The sequence below is a fragment of the Manacus vitellinus genome, unplaced genomic scaffold (assembly GCF_001715985.3).
Source record: "Manacus vitellinus isolate BGI_N305 unplaced genomic scaffold, ASM171598v3 scaffold_0_pilon, whole genome shotgun sequence".
Lineage (NCBI taxonomy): Eukaryota > Metazoa > Chordata > Aves > Passeriformes > Pipridae > Manacus > Manacus vitellinus.
Window position 1 is genome coordinate 6,412,435 of NW_021938789.1, and position 19,518 is coordinate 6,431,952.

The window sequence follows — 19,518 nt, forward strand, 5'->3', positions numbered from 1 at the left end:
GAATGTGTGAGCACATCTATTTGTGTGTGTTTTGTATGTCATGTACAGCTGTTTTCAGAAGGTATTGAGTCAACAAATCTTTGGCATTCTTAGAATCATAGAATCGACCGGGTTGGAAAAGATGTTTGAGATCATCAAGTCCAACCCTTGATCCAACACTGCTGTGGTTACTAGACCGTGGCAGGAAGTGCCACATCCAGTCTCATTGTAAAAACCTCCAGGGATGGTGAATCCACCACTTCCCTGGGCAGCCCATTCCAGTGTCTGATTACTCTCTCTGTAAAAAATTTTTTTCCTAATATCCAACCTAAACCTTCCCTGGCACAGCTTAAGACCATGCCCTCTTGTCCTACTGCTGGTTGCCTGGGAGAAGAGACCGGTGCCCACCTGGCTTCAACCTCTTTTCAGGTCATTGTAGGGACTGATGAGGTCCTCCCTGAGCCTCCTCCAGGCTACACAACCCCAGCTCCCTCAGCCTCTCCTCACAGGACTTGTGCTCAAGTCCCTTCACCAGCCTCCTTGCTCTTCTCTTGTTTTGCCCATGGTGTTTGCATCCTGATTGGCAGCTCATCAAAATACAAATAAGTAGTTCTCAGTTGTTCTGAAGTCCTGTCATTTATATGTTAATAAAATTTTTAAAAGCATATGCAAGGATAGGAAAACATTGTAGATTTTCTGCCTCATTTGACAATCACTTCAGGGGGTAAATTTAAATTCTGACTTAAAATTTAGTTCTGTATATCTGAGATATATAATGACATTTTCTTTGTAGTTCTTGATGAATATAGAGTTTTAATTAGAAACTATTGAAAACAGTTAATGGAAAAATAAGGATTTTTATTTGGTTGGACTGTTTTGTTTTTGAGACATTTTTAACACTTTGAATTCAATGAAGACTTTCTAGGTTGTTTGTTTTAGAGAACCAAGATTTTGTGTAGACTTTCAAGCCCAGGTGATTAAAGACATTCAGTTATAAACTAAAATGAATGAAGACAATGTGTAGTTTCGATTGAAATTTGGTACCCTGGCTAATTTCTGCCCCTAAAAAGAGAGAAGCCCCTCTCTACAGTGCTGTGTTTAAAGCATGCACAAAGAATACTGCCAGTATGGTGATAAAGCAAGTGCAGTGAACATTAGATGATGGCCCTTTCAAGATGTCTTGAGAGTCCTCTAAACAATCAAATTATCTTAACCTGCATTTAAGTGACCCTTAAATTAGTGGCAAGACATTTGAAAAGTACTCTTACAGAACTGACATGGAATGCAGAGATAAATTTATATATCCATACTCCTTTCCCCCCCCCAAAAAAAAATCTGTAAAGGAATTTAGAAAGATTTGGAAATTACTTGGTTCATTGTTCTTAACAGTAGGATGGATAGATAAAGCACCACGATATATTTGTTCAACCTGTTCTTAACTGCTTGCCTGAAGGAGATGTCTCCTCAGAAAGATTTGATATGTCTTTCTAGTTTCTCTCTCTCTCTCATTAGCCAGTTTTATTGGTTCCCTTCTTTCCCTCGCAGTATCTATTGTAAGTCTTAACTCCTTTATCATCTGCTTCCCAGTTAACTCAGTGAGGATTTTATTCTTTTTTTCTGTTAGTAACAACCTTTCACAGATACAAAGATTGTTACTTCTCTGTCTTCTTTTATTCAAGGTTAACAATCCCAATTATTTTCAGCCATTTCTTTTAGGATGTTTCTCATGGCTTTTATCTAGATGTCTTAAATAGCCTATTTCTGCACAAAATTGGATGCAGTACTTTAGACAGAAAGTGATGATGGGAATCATCTCACATGGGAGGCTTATTCTTGAATGTACCAGCTGTGATTTGCCTGTTTGCAGATGTGGTATGCTTTAGGCACTAGTTTGTCTGCTTTTTGAGACCCATGTGTGTTATTAAGTTCCTGAAAGCATTTATGGGTATGTGCTTGTATTGGGTTTCTGTGGCCAGGTCTTGGTAGCAGTGGGGATACAAGGGTGGCTTTTGTGAGAAGCTGCCAAAAGCTTCCCCCATGTCAGACAGAGCCAATGCCAACTGGCTCCTGGGTAGACCCACCGCTGGCCGAGGCTGAGCCAGTCAGAAATTATAGTAATGCCTCTGTGATAACATATTTAAGAAGGTAAAAAAAAATTTATTGCACAGATGTAATTGCAGCCAGGGAAGAGTGGAGTGAGAACATGTGAGAGGAACAACCCTGCAGACACCAAGGTCAGTGCAGAAGGAGGGGCAGGAGGTGCTCCAGGCGCTGGGGCTGAGGTTCCCCTGCAGGCTGTGGTGCAGAACGTGGTGGAGCAGCTGTGCCCCTGCAGCCCAGGGATGCAGAGATCTACTTGCAGCCCGTGGAGGAGCCCATGCCGGAGCAGGTTTTTCCTGGGTAGGACTTGTGACCCTGTGGGGGACCCACGCTGGAGCAGCTTGTGCCTGAAGGACTGCACCCCATGGAATAGTGACTCATGTTGGAGCAGTTTGTGGAAAACCATTGCCAGTGGGAGAGACTTCATGCTGGAGCAGGGGAAGGACTCCTCTCCCCGAGCAGCAGCAGGAACGTGTGATCAACTGACCGTAATCCCCATTCACTGTCTCCCTGCGCTGCTGAGTGGGAGGAGGTAGAGCCCAGGAAGGAGGGAGGGGTGGAGGGAAGGTGGTTTTAAGATTTATTTTACTTTGATTATCCTGCTCTGATTTTGCTAGTAATACATTCAGTTAATATTTCCAAGCTGAGTTTGTTTTGCTCATGATAGTATTCAGTGAGTGATCTCTCACAGTCCTTAACTCATGAACATTTCATTATATTTTTTCTCCCCTGTACACTTGTAGAGAGGAGTGATAGAATGGCTTTGGTGGGCATCTGGCATCCAGCCAGGGTCAACCCATTACAGCGCTACTTGGGACCTTCTAGATTGTCTGGGAAAGATGTGATAACATAAAAGTGCCTTCTTGGATTTCCTGTCCTAAACTTTTTTAGGCATAATTCTAGACTAGTTTTTCAAGCTCATCCTTTTTTATATTGAAATTTTGTTTAGATAAAAAATGTTTTATTACCCATGGAACATAATATATAGATATGATCATAGAATCATTTCAGTTGAAAAAGACCTTGAAGGTCATTGAGTCCAAATGTTAACCCAGCACTGCTGTTAAACCCTGTCCCTAGGCAGTACATGTGCACATCTTTTAGATACCTCCAGGGATAATGACTCCACCACTTCTCTGGGCAGTGTTTTCCAATGCTTTACAACCCTTTCCATGAAGAAATTTTTCCTCATGTCTAATCTAAACCTCCCCTGGGGAAACTTGAGACCATTTCCTTTTGCCCTGTCACTTGTTACCTGGGAGAAGAGACCGACCCCCACCTGGCTACAACCTCCTTTTGAGGAGTTGTAGAGAGTGATAAGGTCTCCCCTGAGCCTCCTTTTCTCCAAGCTGAACAGCTCCAGCTCCTGCAGCTGCTTCACAGACTTGTCCTCCAGACCCTTCTCCAGCTCCATTGTCTTTCTCTGAACATGCTCCAACACCTCAGTGTTCTTCCTGAACTGAGGGCCCCAGAACTGGCCAGAGCACTTGAGGCATGGCCTCACCAGTGCTGAATACAGGGGGACAATCACTGCCCTGGTCCAGCTGGCCACACTGTTTCTGATAGAAGCCTGGATACCACTGGCCTTTCTGGCCACCTGGGCACATACTGTCTCATGTTCAGCCACTGTTGACCAGCACCCTCAGGTCCTTTTTTGCCACGCTTCCTCCAGCCTGTAGCACTGTAGGCAGGACCCAGCACTTGGCCTTGTTGAACTTCAAAAAATTGGCCTGAGCCAATAATCCAGCCTGTCCAGATCCCTCTGCAGAGCCTTCCTACCCTCCTGCAGATCAACACTCCCACCCAACTTGGTGTCATCTGCAAACTGACTGAGGGTGCACCTTGTCCAGGTCATCACTAAAGATATTTAACAGGAATGGCCCCAGTACTGAGCCCTGGGGAACACCGCTGGTGACCGGCTGCCAGCTGGATTTAACTCCATTCACTAACACTCTCTGGGCCCAGACATCCATTCCAGTGCACCCATCCAAGCCATGAGCAGCCAGTGTCTCCAGGAGAGTGCTGTGGGAGGCAGTGCCAAAGGCTTTACTAAAGTCTAGGGTAACTAATGCATGGTTGTATTTCAACTTTCTTTAAAGGGAATTCCAATTTGGTATCTTATGCCCTACTGGCTGTTAGCTAAGAAACGTGAAAGCCGGTGTTAAGACTAATGAAAAACCTGTCTAAGTGCCTTTACTGGATGCATTTGTTGGTTTACAGCTATCTGAATGCTCTAAGAAATGCTACTGTTCTCTATGGTGCTGTGAGTAATGGTGGTGATTTCTGAGTTGGTGGAAGGGCACTGGGGGGTGCTCACATAGCTGGGTGGCTGCCTTGGGCACAGGGCTGAGGCTCAGAGGGATATTTGCCCAGGAGAGTGGTGCCCCGCAGTTGATGTTCACCGAGAGGCGCTAATGATCCAACAAAGCCAGCAAGCTGCTGTGCTTAATACAGTTATCATCTGTGCTGTAGATTGGACTTTAATTAAATTTCTTAATTAGGCCAAAATCCAATAAATCTACAAATAGTAATTAGCAGGACCCAGCTGTTTTATAACTTGTTATCCTGCTTTTGTGGTTTAGACAAGATCTGACTTGAATAAAAGTTATTCTATCTTCTCATGTTTGTTGTAAAAAAAAAATTACTTGCCCATATTGTTTTAATTCTGGCCTCATTTTGGAGACCACCAATTATTAAAAAGATTTTAAAAAAGGCTATAAATACAGTATGTTATGTAAATATATTTTTGTGCTATATTAGAATATTATGTATCAACTTTTAACCTGGATTTCTGTTGATCAATGCATTCATATTATGGGTTCATTAAGTGTTTTCTATCTTAGAAATCTATGGTGCTGCTTGTGAATGATAACCTCAGTTCTAAATGGTCAATCATCAATTTTCTCAACATTAATAGTTTTTACTGGGATTATGTAAATAGTATTTAGAATTTTTTTAAGTAATTCTGTTCCTTAACAAGAATAACTGGAGATATTCTTCAGGTAATAACACATTCCCAAAGAGTGGTTTAAGGGGTTTTCCTTTTATTCCATACCTCCAGCCTATGGAATTAGAGCAGATTGCACTAAAATTTCCACAATTACTAAGTTTCTTGGAGCTTAGAATAACAAGTAGTGTATGCATAGGAGAATAGTAAATCATTTGCCTCCCTCTGCAAACATGCTGATGAATTGCTTGTATCTGTACTAAGACATATTTTAAAAACATTGAAACCAAAAGGGAAGGGATAATTTATCCTATTGCAGTACAGTAGCCAGAGGATAAAGTGATGATTTCCTTTCTGTAACCCTCTGTGTGAAATAGTACCCAAAAATATCAACTATCTTATAGGTAAATTTTATTTTTCCCCAAATGTTACTGCTTGGCTTGGTATTTAAAGATTGATAATAATTAGATGACTAAGTCCCACATATTGTATCCAATTAACCTTATATAAATTATTTTAAAAATTTTTAAAAACAATTTCTCCTTTTTGTTAAGTATTCAGTGGTCTGAAATTAATTAGCTTTGAACACATCAAATTTGAAATACAATGACATTTCATCCTTAGTCATATTTCGGTATAAAGTTTAATTGAATTTTGTTTGTTTTACAGCAGCTGCTATGCTTTCAGCAAACAAATTGTCTTTGTTGAAGAGCACCGTGAGGAATCCCATAAGGATTTAAAAGAACTTCTAGGGTGAATGTTGGCTGTATGATAGAATAAATTTACTGCAGGTTTGCTTAAAGTGATACATGTGGAAATGAAGAATTGTGATGTCTGTTAGATTTTAAATTATGAGGGATACATGCAACCTAGTGAACAGCTTCCTTAAAAACCTTTGTGCTGTACTGAACAAAAACCAGCAAACCCAACACCCTGGTTGGCACAGAGAGTGGTAATTAGGACACTACCACATAAATGGTAATGTCCAGAGCATTAGTCCTGTATAGGCCTACCTTTTAACAGAGGAAATCCATCCCAGAGATGCAAGTTCAAAGTATACATCTATCTATTTTGACTCCTTAAAGACTTCTAAATGACATGTTATTAAAATGATACGTTTTCCTGTTTAAGAGAGAAAATGCATAAGAACTGTCATGTTGGTAAAAACCCCCATTTTGGATGTGTATATGTATATTTAATATATATATATAAAAATATATAAATTATTGCTGTGTAGATAAAGACTAAGTATAAGCCAGCTTTTATATGCCTTCAATATATTTTATCGGTAACATGTGCACTTCTGCTGATGGTTGCACTTTCCTTGACTTTACTGTTCCATTATGCCTAATAAATATGGATACTTTGATATAGTAGCATGCATATGTTAGTTCTCTTTTTCTAGCATATCTTTGCTGACTCAAGCAGCAGTCTATTTCATCTGAAACTTTATTTACTGGGAGGTGTTTATACAAATACACAGTAAAAAAGGGGTGGTATAAAGCCAAGTGATTTATCAGATCTGGGAAAAACAAAGGGGAAAATCCCCAACAAACAAATCTGAAACCAGGCAAAGAATTTTTCAGAATGTTTCTGTTCAGCATTCAAGTTATAGATAGTAATGCTGCATAAAGTTTTTTGGGCAGCTTGGTCTAGCTGAAGGTCTCTGCCCATGCAGAGGGGGTTAGACCTACATCATCTTTCAGCTCCCTTCCAACCAAAGTGTTCTATGGCAGTTTTATGTTTTTCATGAAAGATGGTGTAATAAAGAAAGTGAAAAATAAATTAATTCTTTTAACTCTGTCAAGAAAACAGATGTGGTCATAGATAGTATTGCAGATAATTTTATTTGAGATAAACCATCTTAACTGATTTCCAAAAAAAAATATTTGGTACAATGTTTTTGGTATTGCAAAGAATTTGACTTGATATTTCTGAACATAATGTTAGAATATTAATTTCAAAATTAGCTTGTTATAGAGCAAACAAGTTTAAAGCCGCTTTACCCTTCTCTCGGAACTGGGCTTGCTCCTTTCCCCTCCCCCCCCAAATTTTGTAGGGCAACAGAACACTTAAAATCAAAAAAAGATGTGCATATGAGAGAATGAACCAGCAAAAGAAAGGGGATGGTTCACTCTGCACAGGCATGGAAATGACAGAACAACACTGAGCTGCAGTTAAGGATGCTGAGCTTGAACTTTGTGAGCTGGGAAAGTAAAATAAGCTGAGCTGTTAGTACAGGCAGGCCAGCAAGGATTTTAAGCTCAACACGTCATGATAATGAGAACTGCAAGGAACTCCTTTGTGGAAGTGTTAGAAGCAGGTTTGTGTCTGTGTCTGGTCCCCATACTTGTGTTCTTGAGAGGTGGATGTTTTGCACATTTGTATGAACAGATCTCTGAAATGCTGAAGGGAGTGTAACAGACACAGGAAAACCCACCCTACCAGGGTATGTCTCATATGCACAGTGCCCTTCAGGCTGGCTCCTCCCCATGTCACTGCTGTGGAATGTGGCTGTTTTACTGGGATTTTGCACATTCCAGCTCAAGTTCCTCCTGACTCTAGTGAACACCAGTGTTATGCTTTGTGGGGTCATTGCTTCTGAGGCTGAGACCAGAGTATTAGGTCCAAGAAATGAACTTTCCCTCCAAAATCTGCAAGCATTTCTGGCTACACCATTTAATGACAGCATTCTGCTTTGGTGTATAGCATATGTGTTATTGCGTGTATGTAAATTTATATATATATAAGATAAAAATGTTTTAGGAGAGGAAGAAAAAAGGATTTCAGACTCAGGCTTTCGTAAGTGTGTTTCTACTTTTAATTTACTTAGTGGGACATGACTAGTGTCTCTAATGGTATCTTGAGAAGGCTATGGCAGCCATATTTTTAGGACACACAGATTTTCACAGCTGGTATTTTCATCTCCTGCTAGGGAGGCTAGAAGCAAAACTTAATGATATAACAGTGAAGGCAAAGCTCTGTTAAATATAACTCAGTGGATTCCTACCTTTCTGTTCGTTACTGACTAAAATCCTTCCAACACACTTTCTTCAATATTGATTGTAGATGTTTGCTCCTCAGGAAAGGTCAGTGACTCTTTGTACTGGCAAGGCAATGTTTACAGGCAGTGACACTTGCCTAGCTTCTGTTAAATCCAGCTGATGTCAGTGGAAGAGTTAGACAGGGTCTTGGGCGTGCAGCCTTTAATTGGGTCTAAAACACAAGAAACCACCTTCAAAGGCCAGCTTATACTGAGCTAAGAAGACCTATTCTGACTTTATTAGGTGTAAATCAGCCAGAACATCTCTAGAAGAAAAGATATGTAGTGCTCATGGCATATAGAGGATATTAATTGATGAGGATGATAGAAAGAAGTGATGAGGTGTTTGTCTCCAATGGGAAAAAGAGAGACAGTTCCTTCTCTTTAGAATGTGAAGATGGGAGAAGAGGAGAAGGGGCAGAGTGAGAATATAATATTGTAAATTAAAAGAAACATATATTGAGTTGGCAGTTTTTGTGACAATAGTTTTAGGCTTTCCTTTATACATGTGGGGTGTGGCTTTGGTGCTGCTATTGAATTGAAGAACTAAATATACTGAAAAACCAAAAATGTCAAAGGCCTTTGCTCTTTCTGTGCAGAGGAGTAACTGAAAGACGACTTGCAGTGTTCAGTCTTAGGGACTGAAAAATCTGTAGTAGATAAGTTGCACTTATCAACATATATTGATTGCCTATTTTAAGAAATACCACTGTTTCTTTGCTTCTCTGGTTACCCAAATACCTTTTAACTGGTAGATACATTTTCCTTAATAGTTTTAAAATTATATATGTTGTAAAGTGTGCCATTATCAGACTCATGGTAAAGATATCTGAAGAATTCAGTTTGGTAAATAACTGGGCTGGAATTAACAGAGAACTAGAATTCAGCAGCCATCATTCTTACACATTACTGCATCTCTACAGCACTCCCTTATAATGCTCTTGGTGAAGTGGCTGGAGAGGGATGTAATTTTATCACTGGGTAATTGTTCCATAACGGCAAGTACCTGAAGAGCATTTGTGTTGGATTTTTTTCTCCCATAACCCATTACTATGATTTTAATTGGAAGCAGCTCTTTGTTCATGTAAAACTAGCGTGAAGTCCTTTACTGAAAGATAGTGGTGTCTTTGTATCAAACAGTGCCTGTTTCAAGCTGTTACGCTTGTCATTGTTTAATTGAACTTCCTTACATTTCTAGGAGAAGGAAACTTTTACTGTCTCCTCCTGTGAATCCCTTTAACATTCTGCCTCTGAACCAAAAAATATCCCTTTTATGAGTAAGTGGAATAATAGGCTAACTGGATTCTGATACTTATTAAACGTTAAGTCTGTGTCAAAATCTGCAACAGAGCACTGAGAAGCACAGAATTTCCAGACGTACAAGCTTGTGTCAATTTTATTATCATAATGAAGTCTTCACTGTGCACACGGCAACTCTGTGCTTCATAGCTGCCATGTAACTCTGGGAAAATGCGGATATTTGTAACTTTGCTGTTAGAACTGAAGCCTTTACTAAGAACAGGCTGCAAACCTAACTTCAGAGAGGGTGCTCAGTTTGTACCTTCACAGAGCTGACTGATGCCTTTGGGTATGGGAGCGCGGTTTTCTGCCGAGGCAGGGTTAACATTTGAGCTGCAGTTACACCAAGCACATACGACTGGGCTGCCCCAAGTCCCTTTCACAATTTGCTGCTGAGTCATTGGGTGACCTTGTGTAAACCTCTTCCCTTGGCGTGCTCTGACTGCAAAGGAGGAGCACTAGCAATGACCTGCGTAGTTATTCTTGGATGAGGAGTTCTGTGAAACTGCAGGTTGGAAGTAAATTATTTGTTTTGTGTCATGCTTTATTTACCTTATGGTAGGCTTCGTGTGTCAGTAATAAAAAGGAAGATGGGGGTATATGTAAGGGACAGAGAGGAGAGATCTGTGACAGAAGATTGATAACTGGTCTGTAGACAGGGTGTGGAATGACATTATCTTTGGCTTTTTTGACTTTAGGGTATATGCTGATTAACCCTCCAACACTGATTCAAAATTAGAGGACTGTATTTTAGAAAGCCAAAAGAGTATTAAGAAAAGCCAGTGATGAAATTTAAAAATCAAATAAAGTAACTTAATGTTACTTTTAATTTGACTAGTAATGACTTTTTGTCTGCATACATGTCTGTGTTTGGGAATGCACATCTTATAGAAACAGAGATAGTAGCATGATGGTGGACTGTCTCTGTAACTGGTCTTTGACATCTTCTCTACCCCCTCTTTACGGATCCTGTTCAGAGAGAATATATTTATGTTGAGTGATTTTTTTTTTTTAAATGTATAAGAAGACTGGTTCTTAGTGTGAGTGAGGCTGTGTGGTCTCTGGCCATGCTCACTGAAAACTCATTGCATCTGTTTTTTAAAAGCTTTAATGTGCTTGATATTTAATGAATACAGAATGTAATTCATAACTTTATTAGTTAATTATAGTAGTCTTAAAGGACATAATTTCACATGGATAGCTCTCCCTCACCCAATTACTACTTCATCCCAGTCATCTTAATTATTGAGAAAGTTTTTGTATAACTTTATTACACATAAGCACTATGTAACACAGAGAATTTAGATTTACCTAGTTTTGCACACAAAAGCAACTATGTCCTCCACTTTGCACACCACAGTTGTCATGTAAAATATATTAAATACTGTGATTAACTTATTTTCCAAGTGCGTTTTATGGTGTTAAGTCCACTGTACAAGTAAGTAACACTCAAAGTCTTCTGAAACACACACTCAAGAATTCCTATTGCTTCCTACTTCAGAAAAAAAGAGAAAGAGTAGGAAGATTTGTCTTTGCATTGACAATCCAATTAAAACAGCAAGGTGGCAGGAATGATATCAATTCCTATGAAAGCACTGTTTCATGATGCACTGCCTACCAGTCATTTGTAACTCTCCATCTGGGAATTGTGGCATAATAATCTACAGTAAGGCAAAAAGAACAGCTCAGAAACAAATTTGAATTGTTGACCTATTTTTGGTAATCCACCATTGCTGACAGTTTAAATGATCATAAAGGGTGACTTATTATGGGGATGCCAAAACAGAAAACTGTAATACAGAGGAGGAAAGGGAATGATTACTTTTATATCTGTCCTTGTTTCCAGTATCCAAATACAAATTCTGTGTTTTGTCCACCAAAGAGTTATTTTACAATAAAAAGAAGAGATCAGGAAAGTTTCTGTCTGGATTCCTGGTAGTCATCAAAAGAGTATTTGTAGGCAAGAACTTGCTGCTTATCCTGTCTTTGATTTCTGCTATATCAACTTCAAAGTTGATACTGAAAATAAGAAATAACAAAAAGTTTCTGAAGTCATTCTGCCCTCTCTAAGTTTGTTCACTATGTAAAGCATGGAGATGGTGGTTATGCATTTTGCACAGTGTATGTTGCTGAGAATATGTAGAGTGGTCTATAAAGGTCAGGCCACAGTATTTGCCTTTTTGACACAAGTCTTTGTGTTGAAAGGGGTTGACTCTGTGGCATGATCTGTGCGATTTCTGCCTTGGGCCATGATGTATTCTCCTTGAAGCCTCCATATAGATTTTCTTTGCTTTCAGGGGATCCCTTTAAGTACCCCAGTTTTTTTTGCCCTCAGTCTGCTTTTGGTGCAACCACTGCACAAGACAGCACATTTTTGGTTGTAATACTGTGTATTAGGCAGAGATCAAATGGGTAAAGGAAAGAGCAAGTCGTGTATATTGGGCACAAGTGTTTGTTGCTGACATGTTAAATCTCATTCATGAAGGGCTGTATCTGTGTTACAGTTATTTATGTGTAAATAAATTCTTTGCTCTACTGGGAGTCCCAGAGAATCTGGTACTGAAGCAAATATCACAGTCTTCAAAATCAAAGACTGGAGAGAACAATGGGAAGTCGGAGCTTTCTTGCATGTAATTTGTATGCTTGACAAATAGATCTCTTACTGGGAAGTTATAAATCAAATTAATATTATGATATAAAGCTTTAGAGTGGAAAACAAGGCACCGTAGTAAAATGTAATGGTTTTTTTGAAAGAAGTAGGCTTTTTTAATCCTTGAACATTTGGTAGTAAGAAGGAACCCCTTCCCTCCCTTCTCTGTTGATTAGAATAACTTCTGATAAAAAGACAGTGGTAATGCACACAGTCTTGTTACAAAACATTTGCCAAGTGAAATTCCTCACAACTACTGCAGAGAATTCAGAGATATGTTCAGCACTGTTTTTCCAAAGAAATTGCCTTTTATTTGGGTCAGTCTTATCACTGTCTACCTTGTTTTATGCTTAGTCATTTTAAACCCAAAAAGCCTTGTTTCCAAAAGGTCTCCAAAATGTGGATCAGCTGTGCAAGGAAATAGGGAGGACTTCCAAAATATTCAGGGAAACTGCTTTGCTATTACCACATGCTAAGGATGGGTTTGCTGTTTATCTTATTTTTCCTGCTTGGAAGATTATGGTTAAACCCAGCCTCTTCCTATTTGTGGTGTGGAGGACAGGAGGAAGGGTTAGTACCTCTCTTCTGCAGAAAAAGATGTTGTTTTGAGATCTCCACCCCTTATAGTCCATAGAAGATTCTGCATATATGGACTGTATGCAACATTACCCCAATTGTCAGAGGAATTGTCCTCAGCTGTTCTACTATCCAAGAAGAAATCTAAAATATCTGTCCACCTTAGTAGTTATTTTTTAAACCTTCTGCAAGTAATGCACTCAATGTTTAAGAGTTAAAATGGTCTAAGATTTCCCATGAGAACAGATATGACTAAAATCTCTGAGCATCTGAGTGCTTTGCCTATTCTGGGAATCCCAAGGAAGGGCTGGAGGCTGGCATCAGTGTTTACTCTCTTACCTTTAAACTTACGTTGCTCTCAAGATACGATACTACCTGACACGATGGAGTAACGTGTGAGAAACAGAATTTTCACCAAAGAATCTGTGTATTACAGTTTGTGATTAAAGAACCTGAACAAACAACCTTAAATCCTTTCCAGCCTTTCCTAACTATTTGGGAAGTGTTGACAAATGTTGCAAGCCATGGCCATGTAAACAGAAAAAACCCTTTCATTTTTATAACCCTGAACTTTTGTCTAGAGAGCTATTATATAATAAAGAACATAAGTGGATCAACTTTCTTTATTTAGCATACACTGCCATAACTACAGGATATGAACATGTTGGTGACTTTATTGCGTTGAGTAAAATTAGTAATTTATCAAACATAGCTCATCTCTCAAATTATTTCTATAATAGTGTTGGTTTTTTGAGCAGCTTTTGGTGTGCATGGTATATTTTGAGTTTGAATGAATTTCAGCAGCTATAGTTTATGCTCTGTTTGTTTGTAGATTAACAGATCCATATCCACAGTAACAGCTTCCCCTCTTTATCCTTCTCTTCCACTGTTAGAAACAGGTTTAGCTTAGCACTTGCTAGAAGTGAGAAATTAAGTATCCAATTATTTTAAGTTATTTTTGTATTAAGATATTTTTTAAGAAGCTATAGGAAGATTACTGAAGGATTATTGAGTTGTAAATTTCCAGTGGTTGCTGGTAATTCGTTGTGAATAGCACTCTAACAACTTGTAGTGACTGGCATAATTAGATGTTTCAAATTTGCTGTAGTTTTTGCAAGACTTATTGCCAATTAGTCTTCTTTTTTAATCTCACTGGTATGCTATGCTATTGAAACATCCACTTTCAAAACTAGGTACTGTCACATCAATATATTTTTTTAATATGCTATTATTACTGTAACTTCTGCAGATTCTAGATCTGTTTCATGCTTCCCTCAAAACTTTTGTAAACACTATTCTTTTTATTTAGTGAGGCCAATAATATTATTAAGATGTTTTTTATTTCCAAATTTACTAAAGAATTTAAATACAACTATTAATCTTAACAATGAGCTTTCTAGAATCTAATAAGTTCCCCTTTAGAAGAATTGATATTGCAGAATGAATACATCTGCTAAAAGATAAGTGCATTTTTCAAGGTCGACAAATTGTCTGGATAACTTTGGAATTTGGAGTTGTGGTTTTCTATCTTTTTTTTTCTTTTGAGACTTGTGGGTATGGGTCTGTTTTGTTGTCATCTTACTGGCCTGATTGCTGTCTTTACTTGTCTTTGACAAGAAAATTCTTACTTTCTCTTAGGAGTTTCTACATTACATGTTAATGTGGGAAAACCTTCTCTTTCCCTTTTGTTCAAATGTATTCAGATTGCTAACTGAAAGCCAGAAGAAAGCAAAAAAATGTTGTTTTATGTGGAAAAACAATATTGGAATATTAAAGAACAGGGTAACTCAAAAAGGATGATGAACATAGGATGAAGCGAGACATATCTGACGTAATTAAAAAATAGAGGTTCTTGGCCTCTGTCTCTGCCTGAGGAGGTTTGTTACTATATAAATAAATTGAATTCCTCTTTCCAATGTTCTGTGCTACTTAAATATGCTGACTAAGCTGTTTCAGCACTTTGATCTTCTGCCATGATCTGGCCCCAGCTGTACTTTCATCCTCTTCAAAAGTATTCTCTCACAGCTATGAATTTGGCCCTAAGGAAATGAGTGTGTAGATTTCCTTTCTTTCTCCATTAAATACTACCTAGATGGCTGTCTTTATTGAACAAATAAGCTGGTAAATAATTCCCCAAGGATTTATTTTTCAATCCACTAACAACAGAATCTACTTGGTAACCTTAAACAAAGCCCTAGAGATAAGTGCAATATTTCCCAGCAAAGGAAATTGTTTAGGAGTTATGTTTTTGGGACTGGTGTCATTGGATGGAATCCTAAAGTATTTTATGTGAAGTGCAGCTATTTGTGAAGACTTGAAAAGTAGACATGATAGTGGACATATCCATCATGTTTCATTGAAGTTCAGACAGGGTATTCTGTCTGACTTCCAGCTCTCTTGCCCAAAAGGCAAGAGTTTGACCTGTTCTGTGTCCTATCTGCCAGCCCTCTGCTTTGGAGATCCTGTATGGCCATACCTGCTTAAGAAATTGCTGAAATCTGTTTGACTTGTTCAGTTCACTTGCCCTCAATCTTTAACATAAAGGGTATACCATGAGAAGATTTATTACTGAGGAGACTTTACTTTCTTTTCTGTACTCCACAGTGTAAATAAAAATGCTGTTAAAGGTGTTTAGAGACTCTAGGAAAACTGAGGTAGATGATACTCGTTAAGGAACTTGACTTTCTTTAATCTTTCAACCTGCTGTTTTCCATAAAGATATCTCCATAATGATAATTTTATTTCTGTAAATATATTTTTCTGTGCATGGTAAATATGAATCCAAACTAACATGTAGTGAACATCAGCAAAAGTTTGAATACTTCTGTTGTTTCCTCTTAAGATAAAAGTATGTTGAAATGTTATAAAGAAATGTGAAGTAAGGCAATATTAAGGCTTTGTACCTCTCTTTCAGTTTTTTGTTTTCAGAGAGGAAATTGTGATCATTGTCTTTGCTGCACAGGAGAACAGAATTCAGATTTTTGAAAATTCAATCTTTACCTATTTTCAAAGGACACATGATAACTTCCTTATGTTGATATATTTTGGTACAAGATTTATGGCAATGGCCAGTCTGTATGTGAGATGGGAATTTAGGCCTGTAGTCCAAAATCCAGTAGCTTGTGTTGAAATGGAATACAAACTTAGTATTAGCTAGGCTGAGTTAACAGTCTGGATTGACCTGGTCTAATTTCCAAGTAGTTTAGCAGCTTCCATTATGCTTTCATTGAAGATCATCTAGTAAAGGCCACCACTGCACATGTGTTTTAAAGGAAATAAGATGCCACACTTGTAATTTCTGCAATATCCTATTCTGCTTCATTTTGTTACCCTGTGTAAATATTTTTCCATTGTATTGCTACCATCAAAGCTGTCAATCAAATCTGATTTGTATTAAATCTCTTCTTTTTGGTTTAACAGATGATGTCACCAGTATTGCTCAGGAATCCCCCCTTGATGATGAAGAAGAGAATGTGCCAACAGGAGTAGGAGTTGCAGTTTGGAAAGAACAAACATATCTAGTGACTCAGCTACTGGTGCTACTCAGTCTTCACCTCTTTATGTTAAAATTGAACACAATTGCCTCAGAAACCTGTGGAAAAGAGAAAGGTACTGTGCATTGCCAGCATATTGGGTGGGTAGGAAGAGAACAAATCTGCAATACAGATAAAATGTTATCGATTTATTAGAGACAACATAATTCGAAGCTTCAAGTTTGAAGTTCTTTTTTGTATTGAGAAAGACTTTAAACCCAACCAGATTTTGCAGGCAGTAAAATAAACTGAATCTATATGAAGCTTTTGTCTTTGCTTGAGGTGCTTTGGTTCTCTTCACATAGAGGCTTCCTGGATTCACTGAATAGATTTCTTGATATTATGAACATTTTCTTACTTGTGTTTTTTTTTAAATAAATTTTGTAAGTAATTTCCTCACCAGCACCACTACCTGTGGCATCTAAAGCGTGCAGTACAGAAGGGTGCTTAGTGTCTTATGTTTGTCATATGCTTACTAACTTGACCACTCTTTTACTTCAGCTGTATCTGTCACCATTATAAAGAAGAAAGGCTTTGATTGCTTTGGTCTCAGTCAGATGCTAAGCTCCTTTGACAGACTTTCCCAACTTCCTGTTGACTTATATGTGTTTATAATGTGCATATGTCTGGGTGTTCAGCAGGCAGCTATATATGCCATGCATAAAACCCATCACAATATTTTGTCTGCTTCAAGGATCATCTACTATATGGGGAAAATTATCCAATTCTTCCTATTAGAGAAGTATGGTAAGGATGACAGCTTAATGCAGTGACTAATTTGGGGGTTTTTCATCTTGTGGTAGTCCTGCAGTGGAACCGCAGTGATGATAGAGTTATTAGAATTAGAAATATTAGGAAATAAGCAACCCACACTTTCTATAACTGTTGTTTCTGCAGCAAAATGCTGCAGTGAGTCCCTAGAAATGATATTTTTATCTAGAAAGATATCAAGAATATAGTTGAAGTTTGCCAGAAAACCGTAATGCAAAAAGAATGAGAAACTTCAGTCATAGATGTATCCAAAAAATGATCTTTACATCTAAGTAATAATATCAGAAAGTAGATGATGCTGATTTTGAAAAGAATTAAAATACTGAGTTCTAAACCCAGCTGATAAATATTATAACTTGGCTTTCTTTGAAGGTGAATGCATTTTGATTTTTAAATTTCAAAGGAATACCATTTGAAAGTTATTTTCCTCCTGTTGGACTTTAGACTGTTTATTCCTGTACATCCAAACAGTTGAACATAAATTAAAAAAATGATTTAGACATATTTTATTTAGCTGACTCTGCTTTATGAAAATGAAAAATTCCAAATATAGAGAGTCTTCGACAGCTAATGTATTTTGTAAAATGATTTTGTCTTATGCAAATTACCTATAAGGAGGCTTCCTAGTACTTGGAACTAGCTTATGTGGGTTTTCATTCTCTGGATTGCTTATGCATATTTGCCTAATGCTACAGAAACCTCCCCCTACATATCTGGCTCCTGTTTGTCTTATTTGATTACTCATATTTCTTGCATGTCAATGTCTTTTTATTTGTTTAGACTATTTCTGATCTCTCCAACCTGTGTCCTCAGAATGGTGGTGTTCTCCCAAGCATTCATGCAGAAATGGTGCTGCTACATCATGCAGCTGTGTGCTGGCACTTTGCTTTAGAGAATGACTGGCTGCTTCTGTGAAAATTTAGCACTGCTGTAGCATGCCTGGTCCTTAAATAGGGCCAGGCACATTTTTTTAAAATGGCTCTTTCTTTCTTTTGCTGACTGATCATGAAATCTACCAAAAACTGGTATTTTCCCCCTTTCTTTGAATTGATAGACATTAAAATGAGATAAACTTTAGTATTATTCTCATGTTTCCATTTTTTTCTTAACATCCTTTGAACAATCCATCTGTGCTGACTAATCCTCTGACAAATATAACTTATATTCACTGCCACGTTATTACAGATCCATTATTCTCCAAACACAGAAAACAAGTACTGTAATATGTTTGTGTCTGAAAAGTTTTTCTCACTTGCAAATATAAGAAGGTAATACATTTGGGTAGCTGATAGCTGTACAGCTGCTGGCAGAATTCCCACACAGGTTTTGCCATTAGATAAGCCTGTGGCTGGTAATGGTCGTGTTGAGATAAGATAGGTATCATTTCACTTAGTCATCTAAAACTAATCCTCTATGTGTTGAGTGTTTCCAAGAGGTCTTAAAAAGAAAATTAAGCAAACTTTTCTGACAACTTGGTAAGGTCTCTCAAATATATAAAACTTGCATCCAGTATTAAGCATAACGGATCTTCAGTCTTTTATGAAGCTCCTTGTATATTCATAAATGAGTATGAATGGAAAAAGAAGGTATGAACCATGAGAAAACTACAGCCTCTGTGGTGTGCATTCAGTAAATAGTAGTGAGAGGCCATAAAGTTGACAGTTCTGACAATTCCTTAGGATATACCATTTTTGGTATGTTTTTCTCAAGAAATAGGCTCTCTCATGGTTATGGTGGCCTTTCTAGCTTTTTTGTTTGCTCTTCAGTTAATTTTTAACATCAATAGTTTTGAATGTGTTATGAATATTAAATACCTTTGATAGTGTGATTTGATAGCAATATATGTGTGTGGGGGGGGAAAGGCCTGTTTTATGCATAGCATTGTGTAAATGTTGATTTCCAGAATAATTTTGTAGGATACTAAATTACCTGCAACTTACCCTTTCTGAAGGAAACCCATCATGTGCACATATGCTCATACTATATTTATACTTACATATGTTCAGTATGAGGATCTTTGTATTACAAGTAGTCTTATGCAAAACTGTATTTTAAAATGTGCTATTATGTGTTGCCATATCGTAATGAACTTGGACAATAAGAATCAATGTCATGTTCTTGCTCAGTAACTCAGTGCTGCAGTTCTGCAATCAAGTACTCTAGGGTGGCATAATGTGTTATTTTGAGGAAACTTCTTTCTATCAGACCTTTGTTTAATCTTTCTCTACCTTGTGTGATGTTTTTGCATACCTTATATTTTACTTAAAATTTGGGGTCAGTGTGCCTGAAAAATATTACATGCTAAAAAAGTTCCATTTCCCAGCTGAGTTCACTTTTTATTTAGTGTGGACTGTGATCTTTGTTTGTGTCAGAAAATAAACTTTAATACAAACCAGAAAGTCTACCTAAAGTTTGTTTGAAAAGTAGTAGAATCACATTTATTAACATTTCCTTTTGAAAAATGTATTAGTATCTTTCATGTGTGTTGGTTATAGCAGGAAACAGAAATGAGGTCAGCAAAATATGGAGAGGAATGAATATCTCATAGGACCATACATGTGAGTTTAGAAACTGAGTTGAATAAAGCAGAACATCAGCTTAGCAATGTTAGTCAGCAAAC

General features: G+C 37.7%; 1 protein-coding gene across 3 annotated transcripts in view; it reads left to right on the forward strand.

Moving 5' to 3' along the window:
• The first annotated feature begins 9,860 nt into the window (after positions 1–9,860).
• The window catches only part of JAKMIP1 (janus kinase and microtubule interacting protein 1), a 112,077-nt gene continuing 102,419 nt past the window's right edge, over positions 9,861–19,518 (forward strand). Inside the window, exons 1-2 of one of the 3 annotated variants that reach the window (XM_018089188.1) lie at positions 9,861–9,879; positions 16,015–16,203. The gene's annotated coding sequence lies outside the window, so the exon portion shown is untranslated. Of the gene's footprint in view, positions 9,880–16,014; positions 16,204–18,369; positions 18,593–19,518 lie in introns of those variants that run through there. The other 2 variants (XM_018089197.1, XM_018089203.1) reach the window with 2 other exon arrangements.